The 10,977-nt window shown below is 44.0% G+C and overlaps 1 pseudogene; it reads right to left on the reverse strand.

Moving 5' to 3' along the window:
• Positions 1-703: 703 nt before the first annotated feature.
• Positions 704-10,758, reverse strand: LOC128339789 (cyclin-dependent kinases regulatory subunit 1-like; annotated as a pseudogene).
• Between the last annotated feature and the right edge of the window lie 219 nt (positions 10,759-10,977).

The raw sequence follows: 10,977 nt of genomic DNA on the forward strand, positions 1-10,977 counted from the left end.
CACCAGAGCACTGGTCAATTAGCCATCTTAGTGTTTTAATCAACGATTTCCTCCATTTTTGAACAATATGGCTATTTCAGTGTATATAGTCCAATGCTGGATAAGAATAATACTCTGCAAGAACCCTGTACCTTTTGTCTGTGCTATCTAAAGAGAATATGAAACTTCCAAACCTCATCCCCAACTGAAATTAAGTTATTTCTCTCCCCTCCTTTTTTTTTTTAACAGAACTGGATTACTTTATTAACAGAGGTTTAAGAACAGTCCTATTTAGAATAACATTAGAAATTCTAAAGGATACCTTGAATTAAACATTTTTAAAAACCCACAAACATTTAAAGTATCAAAGCAAAGAAACACACCACACTCTCATACATTTATAACCCAAGCTAGCCCCAGTGTTTGGATAAAGGAGCAGCCTTTAATAGGGAAATCCAGTGTATATTCATGTTTCAAATGTTGTTAAGTCTTTTTGTTTTGTTTTGTTTTGTTTTTTTGGACAGCTAAATCAATCCTTTTCAGGAGGCAGTCTTTCTGCAGCAAAAGAATCCAATCCAGAGTCAATGGCATGCTGGTTATGCTGCATTGAGTTTTCTTCATCGACATGCTGAAATGTGCGTCAAACCTTTTACAAAAATAAGGACATGGGTGTGTTTTTTAGAAGGTGCTTGAATCTAAAACATGAGGAGAGTCTGCAAGTGAATCACTTTTCTCACTTCTTCGGCAATGGCCTTTGGAAAAGCAGGATATGAAGCTCTGGCTGGTGGATCATGTTGTGAACCCAACCCTGGTTCTGCTGGACCTCGAGGTTCCGTCACTCCAACTCGGACATGAGGTGAGTTTTGGGAACCAGCTGGGCAATGTCCTTTGGCAGTGTCACATGCTGGTGTTTGAACTCCTTCTCGTTGTACTTGTCCGAATAACATCTGCTCGTGCACCGTGGTGAGGAGCTTGTCAGTGAGGGGGAGGCAGACCCCATCTACTAACCCCTCCCTTTGCATCCTATCCCAGCAGCCCCCATGACAAGTACCCCAATTAAGCTATTTCACACAATCAAAAACTGTTCTACTCGGGTTTGGGAGCTCTGTGTGCTCCCAATTTTTGGTTGTGTGCAAGTAATGTAGGAGGAAAACCTGAGAAGCTTTTCCTCCTCCCTTGCTTCCACACAAACACTTCTGCCCAAGCTTTCCTCTTACCTTGCTTCCACACAACCAAAAATTGGGAGCACACACAGCTCCCAAACCCAGGTAGAACACAATTTTTGATTTTGTGGATGACCTCTATATATCATTTCAAGGTGTATTCCTTGTGTTTCACTTCTGGGTGTCTTCATATAAAAGTCAGTACTCTCTTAAGGACCGTCTAAAGTTCCTAGATCAGTCAGCATAAGCACCCAGGAATACTTTTTGTCATGGCCGTTTCCTGGTCAACTCTTTCCCACTCTTTCAGATTTAATCCTGATTCTTTGTTTGTGCATGTATCCATTTATTGAGCAATATTTTGCAGTAGATACTTCATTACATTGGGAGGAGAACGGAGTGAGACATTTCCTGTTTGCCTCACGGAAGCACTTCAAGTTCCATCCGTGTGTGTGTGTGTGTGTGTGCTTGTATATGTTTGTACACTAATAACATGGCAGCATGCCCAGCTGTCTGGCACCTATTCCAAATTCTTTGTGTGGTTTTAAATTAATCCAGCCCAGAAGAGCAGTTCACAATACCATGCGTGGAAATATAAGGAGAATATCACCAGGCCATCCTCAACCAACTAGAGACTTCACAGCTTTGAGAACCGTGAGAAAAAGGGTAGGTAAAGGCATCACCCTGACCCTGCATAATACATCTACTAAATATAATTTGTATTTGTAGAATTTTAGAAAGCAGCTCCTGCATCCAGTCATGGGTGGAGATTGTTTGCACTGAAACGCTCCCACAGGAGACAATTTGAGTAAAAATCCATAGCTTTGCCCTGGATTTAATGAGTTATTAGATTCATTTCATTGATGAGTCAATACATATTAACTGCCTCAACTACTAAGGCTATTTGGCATCTTCCCAGCAACGATGGGAAAGCATTTTCCCCTCCCTCTTTTCCTTCTTGCTTACACTTGAAAAGCCTCTTGATGCACAATGGGGTTTTTCCTGAAGGCCATTCACCCTACCATTGACAAACTGATGAAGGAGACAGTTGACTGCTTTGCATGACAAGAGGATTTCAGAGATGATTGCTTGGATAAAGCGTTAGACATCATCGTGCAATTTGCTGACTTTCCTGAAGCAAGGGGGGGAATCCCTCCTCTAATCTGCACAACACAACCCCTTTTCACAATCAGCTTTCTTAGCCTTGTGGCCTCCTTGATGCTATCTGTTTTGTGTGTGTTTTTAAAAAAATCTTGCATCCATTGCATTTTGGTGCTTGACTTCTCATCTGCATCAATTTTCCACTGTTCAGTCCCAGCACCTTTCATAAAAGAATTTAGATCCTGCTAATGTCTGCCACTTTGGAAAATACTGCATACAATCCCATCTTTAAACTTTGACAGTGCTGAGGTCCTCCAAGTACTACATGTTTAGCTGTACTCCTAAGACATTTTGCCTAAAAAGTATGTAAACTTGTAAACCTATGCTCAAAATCAGTATTTAGACACTATATTGTTTCTGCATTCAGATGTATGAACACTGAAATTGCGCCCACCCTGACATCAATGGAAGACATCCCAGTGTCCTGTTGGGACATCCCTTAATCACGTGAGGGCAGCATTAATCTGAATTGCCCCTACACCCACACTCCAAAACCCTGTTCAAAACCCATGTGAAGGGGTGATTCAGATGAGCAAACCCCTTACAAGATTAAAGGATGCTCAGATAGCACATCAGGATGTTCTCCAGTGACAAAAGAGCGGGCACACTCTTGGCACAACCCCGTCCTGATCTCATGTTGTGACTGGTTCTTGTCCAAACCTGTCCTCTACTTGCATTCACTTTCAAATGCATGGTGCAGATAGGAGGTATACTTCTCTACCTGCATTCCACATAGCATGTGACTGACTGCACCTGTGTACAGATCTGAACTAGTATACACAGACTGCACAAGTGTTGAACATAATATGTGAGTAGGGCTCATGTACCTCTGTTTTCTGGTATCTGTTCTTATTTTTCCCCATTGTGGATGCCTCCTTAACATCTTGTTAGTGTCAGCTGCTAAAGTTGTCAGTGTCAGGGTTCAGCTCCCTCCCCAAGGTCTCCAGAAGTTCAGTCGGGTGGGAGGATGGAGGCATCTTGTTTCTAGTGCAGGGGTTGCTGACCAGTGGCACCCCATATGTTGCTGAACTATGGGTCCCATCATTCCCAGCGGCAATTCATTGTGACTAGGGATTATGGGAGTTGTAGTTCAGCAACATCTGGAGTACCACCGGTTGGAAACCCCAATTCTAGTGCAATGTGCATAGAAATGTGTGCACATGGACACTAAGCCAGTGTGCCAGACAGACACAGCCTGCCACTTCACACACGGCAGCTACTCTTTGACCTGTTGCTGACATATGGTAGGGCCATTGTGTTTTTCTAATACATCTTTAACCAAAAGAACAAATGCTCTCTTTGCTTGTAGACTAGGGTGGAGTAAATAAATACAGCGGATGAAGAGAAGCCTTCAGCAATGCGTAATAATGGAAGACTTGTGTAGCAATTATTGGTGTGAAAACAGGCTTGTTCCATGTGTGCCACTGTTCATCTGTAGAATGTTGGAGGTAGATCCATTCAAACTGCAAATGCAGCAAAGATGAATTTGCAAACACCTGCATAATAAAGATGTACTAAGGGGGTCACGAATGGGTGCAGCTAAGGCTCCCTGTTGAGTGTACCTTGGTTTTTTTCTGTGTACTGTCTGACATCCAATTAGTCAATTTAGTAATTGACTAAATTACTTAATGGAAGATTTGTTGAAATTAATAGGACAGGTTAGTCATGACTAGGGTTGCCATGTCCCCCGGAATTTAAGGTAGCCCCCAGATTTTGGCTCCTCCACCCAGTTGCTAAATTCCACCCAGATTGCGCTGCCTGGATTTTACTCTGGATCCAATCACATGAGAGGGCAGAGAAGGGGGGGGGGAAGTATACAAATCTGTCAAATAAATAAATAAAATGCAAATCAGTTGCCACATAATTTGCATAATATGCGAATTAGGCCAACCAGATTTGGGAAGCTTGAATATAGCAACCCTAGTCATGACTAACTTCTATTAACTGCAGTGGGACTTCCATTGAGTAATTTAGTCAGGATGTCAGCCACTGTGTCTTGTTCTGGTCAACACATTTTAAGGACATTGACAAAGTGGAATGGGTTTAGAAAAGGGCAACTAGAACCAACATGGTGAAGTCTGGAAACCAAGTCCAGTGAGAAATAATTGAAGGCACGGGGTATGGAGAGGAGGAGCAATATGATTATAGCTGTCTAAAATATGTGAAGAGCTGGAACAAGAGCAGCCTCGTTCTCAGTTGTTCCCGAGAGCAGAATTAGAACGAGTGGGCTAATGTTATATGGAAGCAGATTTAGGCTAGACATTAGAAGGAATTCCCTGACTGTAAGAGCTGTTTGAGCGTAGAACCATCTGCCTCATGCTCACCTTCTCTAAAGATTTTCAAGCAAAGGCCAGACAGCCATCAGACAGGGGTGTTGTGGCCATTTCCTGCACTGAGCAGGGAGTTGGAAAAGAAGTTCCCTCCCAAGTCTAAAATTGTAGTATTCTAATATAGATGTACTTTCTATATTTACAAAGAATTAGAAGTCAAGCCCCAACTTTGTCCTAAGGGGCCCACAATCCAAGACTGCAAAGAAACCTTCAAGACTGCATAGAGGCAGTGACTTGGACATAGGAATTTCATTTTTTTAGAAGGGAGGGGAACCCCGCTTTTGCTGCCTTTCAATTCTGCACTGACACATCACTTGCCTTGTGGGGAAAGAAGAAAAAATCCCAGCTGGAAACCTCACACTGGAATCATAAAAGAAGGATATAGACTGAGTCTTGATAGACTCTGGGGTTGGAGTTTCCTTCTCATAACAGTTTCCATAGCCTTTGATATTCTATCTACTTTATCATTTTCCCCCAATTTTGTGGAAAAACAGCTGTGAAAATAAAATGCCAAGAGAGCCCATCTTTTATACTGCCTGTCACTGGACTCAGTACATCTGCAAAGACAGAGAAAATGCTTGTTTAGAGCCTTCATCTTGCTTCATTTAGGAGGCTAAAGATGCATGGCCATCTGACCCAAGGGGGTCAAAGGTCACCCCCCAAGGGGAGTCAGTGAGTTGTTCAGTCTATTCATGGCTTAAATCCTGATGAGTGGCTCTTAGTAAAAGACTTCTTTATTCTAGTGGCTTTAAAAAAAAAAAACAGAGTTAACAAGCCTAGTAAGAAATCCATGACTCAGCCAAATCCTTAAGGATCAAGTGTGGAAGGAGGAGGGAACAGGTTAGCTCATGTTAATCCACAGATCTAAAAATACCCTTTGCCAAATCTTTTAAACACACTGAGGAAAAAACCCGTCTCATGAAGGCTTGTTTGTACAAATTATGACAGAAAATACTGGGATGGGATTTGGTGCAATCCTGAAAACTTTTCCAAGAAATATGACATGACCATTGTACTGTAGTATTGGTCCAATCCTATTCAGCGCAGTTCCTTTCATAAACCAGTGGGTGCATCCCTGTTCTTTCAAAAATAATGAAGGAAAGAAAAAGTACGGAGTGAAAAGATGGGTGGGAAAGTTTTGGCAAGGATCACTGGCTCAATTCAGAGGTTGTACCAAGCCGTTGTTCTATGGTTTTGTTGTGATGGATGAATTGACAAACCATGGCATGAGATCACTGGCCAGCTAGAATGTAAAACCACATTCTGTAGTGAGTTTGCAAACCAATGTCCACAAACTGTGGTTTGGCATGACCATGTCTGAATTGACGGTATTTGGTTTCAGCCACTGCTCCACCTCCTGAGGTCACCTCATCTGTCATAGAGATGGGATTCCAGAATGGATAGAAACTGAAAGTGAAGCACTATTTCTCACTGGTAGTTCACAAAGCACATGGCCAGCCCAGCAGTACCCCACCTACAACCCTAGTCTTCCTGCTCACCCCACCCCGGCCACTGCATTTGCTATCATATGTATCCCAGATGTTGGGATGTTTCCAGGTGATGAATGGGAAAGTATGGAGGTAACAGGGTAGTTCTGCCAGTAAATAGTGAATATTTCATGCACATTTTCATGGGCAAAAACAGTAGAGGATAGTGAAGAAGACATGGAGGAAACATTCCTTAGTACAAGGGGTTCTCAAACTGAGGTAGTCCAGATGTTGTTGAACTACAACTCCCATCATCCCCAGACACCAATAAGCAGGTATGCACTGCGTGATTGGATTGGCTGACAGGGCACACTTTTTCTGAGCAAGCATCTGCAGCTGTACCATCCCCCTTGTGGTTACTGTTTTATAGTAGCAAGGAGGCAGCAGCAGAGCAAGGCGGACCAGTCTTCAATAATATCCAGGGACTCAGGGAGAGGGGCAAGAAAAACAATGATATAAACAATGGTATGCATGTACAGGTGAAACTCAGAAAATTAGAATATTGTGCAAAAGTCCATTAATTTCAGTAATGCAAATTAAAAGGTGAAACTGATATATGAGACAGACGCATTACATGCAAAGCGAGATAAGTCAAGCCTTAATTTGTTATAATTGTGATGATCATGGCGTACAGCTCATGAAAACCCCAAATCCACAATCTCAGAAAATTAGAATATTACATGGAACCAAGAAGACAAGGATTGAAGAACAGAACAATATCGGACCTCTGAAAAGTATGCAGTGTACTGTGCTTGATTGGCCAGCAAACTCGCCTGACCTGACCCCATAGAGAATCTATGGGGCATTGCCAAGAGAAGGATGAGAGACATGAGACCAAACAATGCAGAATTGCTGAAGGCCACTAATGAAGCATCCTGGTCTTCCATAATACCTCATCAGTGCCACAGGCTGATAGCATCTATGCCACGCCGCACTGAGGCAGTAATTGCTGCAAAAGGGGCCCAAACCAAGTACTGAATACATATGCATGCTTATACTTTTCAGAGGTCCGATATTGTTCGATTCTTCAATCCTTGTCTTCTTGGTTCCATGTAATATTCTAATTTTCTGAGATTGTGGATTTGGGGTTTTCATGAGCTGTATGCCATGATCATCACAATTATAGCAAATTAAGGCTTGACTTATCTCGCTTTGCATGTAATGCGTCTGTCTCATATATCAGTTTCACCTTTTAATTTGCATTACTGAAATTAATGGACTTTTGCACGATATTCTAATTTTCCGAGTTTCACCTGTATATTCTGAATGAAAGTCTTAGTTTTCTTTCTAAACTGTGTTTGGCATAAGCATGGTTTAGCATGACATCTTAACTGAGCCACTGACCACATTCACATGTAACACAGAATATTATGGACCCGCAGTTCCACTCCCACACCCCACTCTCCTGTCTGCATTTGGACATAATGGACAGGAGGCTCTCTGCAGTAGGGATGTGCACGGAACTAGCTGACCCAGTTCGGTTCGAGTCTGGACTGGACTCAAACCTGACCGGGCCAGTTTGGCCCGGCACCCCCTCGAACCCACCCACCCCGGTTCGGTTCGGTTCAGGGTTTGGTCCAGAGTTGTTGTTTTTTAAAAAAATTAAGTCACTTACCCTCTTCATCAGAGTTTGTTGAGGTGGCGAGGGAGTCCGTGGAGGTTCCCCCTCCCCCCGCCGGCCTCCCTTATTGCCGCCAGCGGCCCGTTCGGCCACTTTTTTGGCCTATTTGGGCCTTCTAACTGGGGCACAGTGGCCATTTTGGATGCCGCCGCGCCTGCGCAATTGGTCATGCCAGGCCTCACAGAGGGGGTAAGTGACTTTAAAACATTTTTTAAAAAAATCTCATGAACCCCCAAACAGTCCAGGGGTGTTTGGTCTGGGGTCGGACCGAACAGGGAGTGGTTCAGTCCGACCCCAGAACATTGAATTAAACCGGCTCGACTTTGAGCCTCTTGAACATCAAGCTGGTTCGCACACCCCTACTCTGCAGTCGGGGAACTGGCTGTTTGGGCTTCCTTCTGGACTGAAGGACAGCCCTGGCAGCCAATTGCAGCCAGAGTGAGGGAGGAACTTCCTCCGTCAACTCCGGTTGCCGCATTGTGGGACTGTGGTGCAGCATTCAGACATAATGCTGGCACCATCAAACTGCAGTTAGAAGCGGTGAAACCCACTACAAACTGAAGGTTCAAACTGGAGTCTCAGGCCACCTCGGGTCACTTTGGGGTCCGAACCAGTTGCATGCATTCGGATGTACAGAAATTTCAGTCTCAGACCTCTTCAAATCCGGTTTTGCATTAGGTGCAAATGGGCTCATTGTAATTCAACACTGGAGGTCTGAGGACTGTTAATAAAAATGGGAAATGGGAAAATGCAGTTCAATATGACATGCTCTTGACACAGTCAAAGGAAAGGTTATATTATTTGGGTTCAATGAGGTGAAGTGAGCCAATGACAGACCAGGGAGACCTGAATTCAAGTCAACTCAGCCATAAAATTCACTGAAAGACCAAGGGCCAGTTTTCCTGAGCCTAACCTACTAGTCAGAGTCACTATAATATTATTAGCAGGACACAGAACCCAAGTTCAAAGCTCAGCCCATTCAATGGAGTGCTCTCTTCAACTAGTCACTGAGGTAATTCTCACAATTGCCAGGGTGCGCAGGTGGGCAGGGACAGATAAGGCAGAGTAAACCTTACCTTTCCCACAGAAGAGCAAGGTGAGGTTAGTGGGAGCGCACTCTGCACTCTTATAGGCAGCTGAATCTCCATTAAACACAGAACAGGGTGGAGGGATCTGGGATCGGAACTTGTTGCATTGGGGGAATCTGGACAAAAGGGTGCTCTCTGTGCCTGTCTCTGAGTCTCCTTGGGCTGAACTCAGCCCAAGGAGACACACAATACCTGGCAGTCAGATTAAGGGTGCAAGCGCACCCTTAACATCGGCTAACAGCTGGGTTATTTAGGAGGGTTAGGCAGGTGAGAAGAGAAGGATCCCGCCATTTCTCACGACTAGCCTAACCCAGGCTGGGCTAACCCAGGTCATGAGAACAGCTGCACTATCTCTCAGCCTACCCTCCTTCACAAGCTTCAAACGGGAGGTGAAAAACATGCACATTGCCCTCAGCTTCTTGGAAGAATGGTGGGATTCAAAAGTGTGTGTCAGATAGCCATCTTTATGTATGGCCGAAGGTAACTATTGATCACTGAAATAAATGCATCCTCTGCAACGTCGTTTTAAGATTTAACAACCCACTGAAAGCAGGTAAATAATAACCTGATGTGCAAAGCTGTCATCGGTCCAGTCAAATCTGCTGTCACCAAGGCACTACATATGCCTTCAATAAAACTATTAAAACATGTCTCTTTTTTTGTATTCCCTGATTTTTTTTTCTAGTCAGCCATCACAGAAGCGTTTTCCAGATGGTCCTGAGGACCAAGCCAGAGATCACTGAGATCTGTGACTGGCTCTGCCATCTCCTTAAATTTAAACAGGAAAAAGCAGGGGTCTTGAGGTAGCAAGTATGAATTGTCCTCTTTGCTAAGCAGGGTTTGTCTTGATTTGCATTTGGATGGGTGACTACATGTGAGCACTGTCTGCTGTAAGATATTCTCCTTGGGGTGATGGGCTATAGCCTGTAGCTCAGTCATAGAGCATCTGCTTTCATGAAGGCGGCCCCAGGTTCAACCCCTGAGATCTCCAGGAAGGGCTGGAAAAGACTCCTGCCTGAAATCTTGGAGAGCTGCTGCCGGTCAGTGTAGACAATCCTGAGCTGGATGGACCAATGGTCTGACTCGATATAAGGCAGTCCCATGTTCCTAGATGTGAAGAGCCCTGATATGACTCACAACTATGGCACTGGGGAAGCAGAGGTCAACCCTCCCCCCCCTACACCTTTTCACAGTGAAAATTACACCGCCCCCACACATCCCACTATTTAACCCATTAGGGGAAACCTATCTCCCAAATAAGACAAATAGCAGTTCAACACCTATAACATTTAGGGGATTGAGTGCCACAGGGTGTAGCAATGGCCACTAACTTCCATGCTAGTTGTATTAGGGTATTAGACCAATTCATGGAGGCTGGAAGAATCCATCAAAGCTTAGCAATCATGGTGGCTATATGGAATATTCCAATTTTCTTTTCAGAGGCAGTTTGCCCCTGAATACCATTTGTCAGGGGACAACCGAGCGGGAGGTTAGGGGCTTCCGGGAAGCATCTGGTTGGCCGCTGTAGGAAACAGAACACCAAACTAAATGGACCTTTTATCTGATCCATTGGGGCTTCCCTTAGGTTCCTATGTTGTCCTGTAAAATCTAAAAGAGACAGAATCATGGATCACCATCATCTCATCTTGTCTAGTCTGCATTTACATGCCCTGCAAAATCTTTCATGGTTTCTTTGCTGCCCAAATAACTCTGAGCTCATGTCTACATGGGTACAGTGTACAACCCAGTGGTGCATGGTTTGTTCTTTGTGATGTGCCAGACATGAAAACCACAGTGTGTACTAGTACTGGGAGGCCAAAGTCATGGTTGTGAAAATCCATAAACATAGAGACAAAGGATCCAGACAAACTAGGACCCAGAGAAGTGGAAGTGGAAGAAAATATACTGCTTGTGCAGCCTTGCATGAGACATGGGCACAAACCAGGCAAAGTTAAGCACTAAGAGCCATTGATTTCATATGGGAGTGTAAGTCAGTGGGACTTTAAAGGGCGACTGAATTGTGTTCTATGTGGGCACTTAGTTGCCGCCAGGAACAGGCTTCTGGATGCAGAAGAGATTCCCAGAAGCTAGCTTGATTTTCTTTGCATAAAGCTCTTGCAGGAACTGCTTGCATGAGAAATATCTGCTCTG

The sequence above is a fragment of the Hemicordylus capensis genome, chromosome 1 (genome assembly GCF_027244095.1).
Source record: "Hemicordylus capensis ecotype Gifberg chromosome 1, rHemCap1.1.pri, whole genome shotgun sequence".
Lineage (NCBI taxonomy): Eukaryota > Metazoa > Chordata > Lepidosauria > Squamata > Cordylidae > Hemicordylus > Hemicordylus capensis.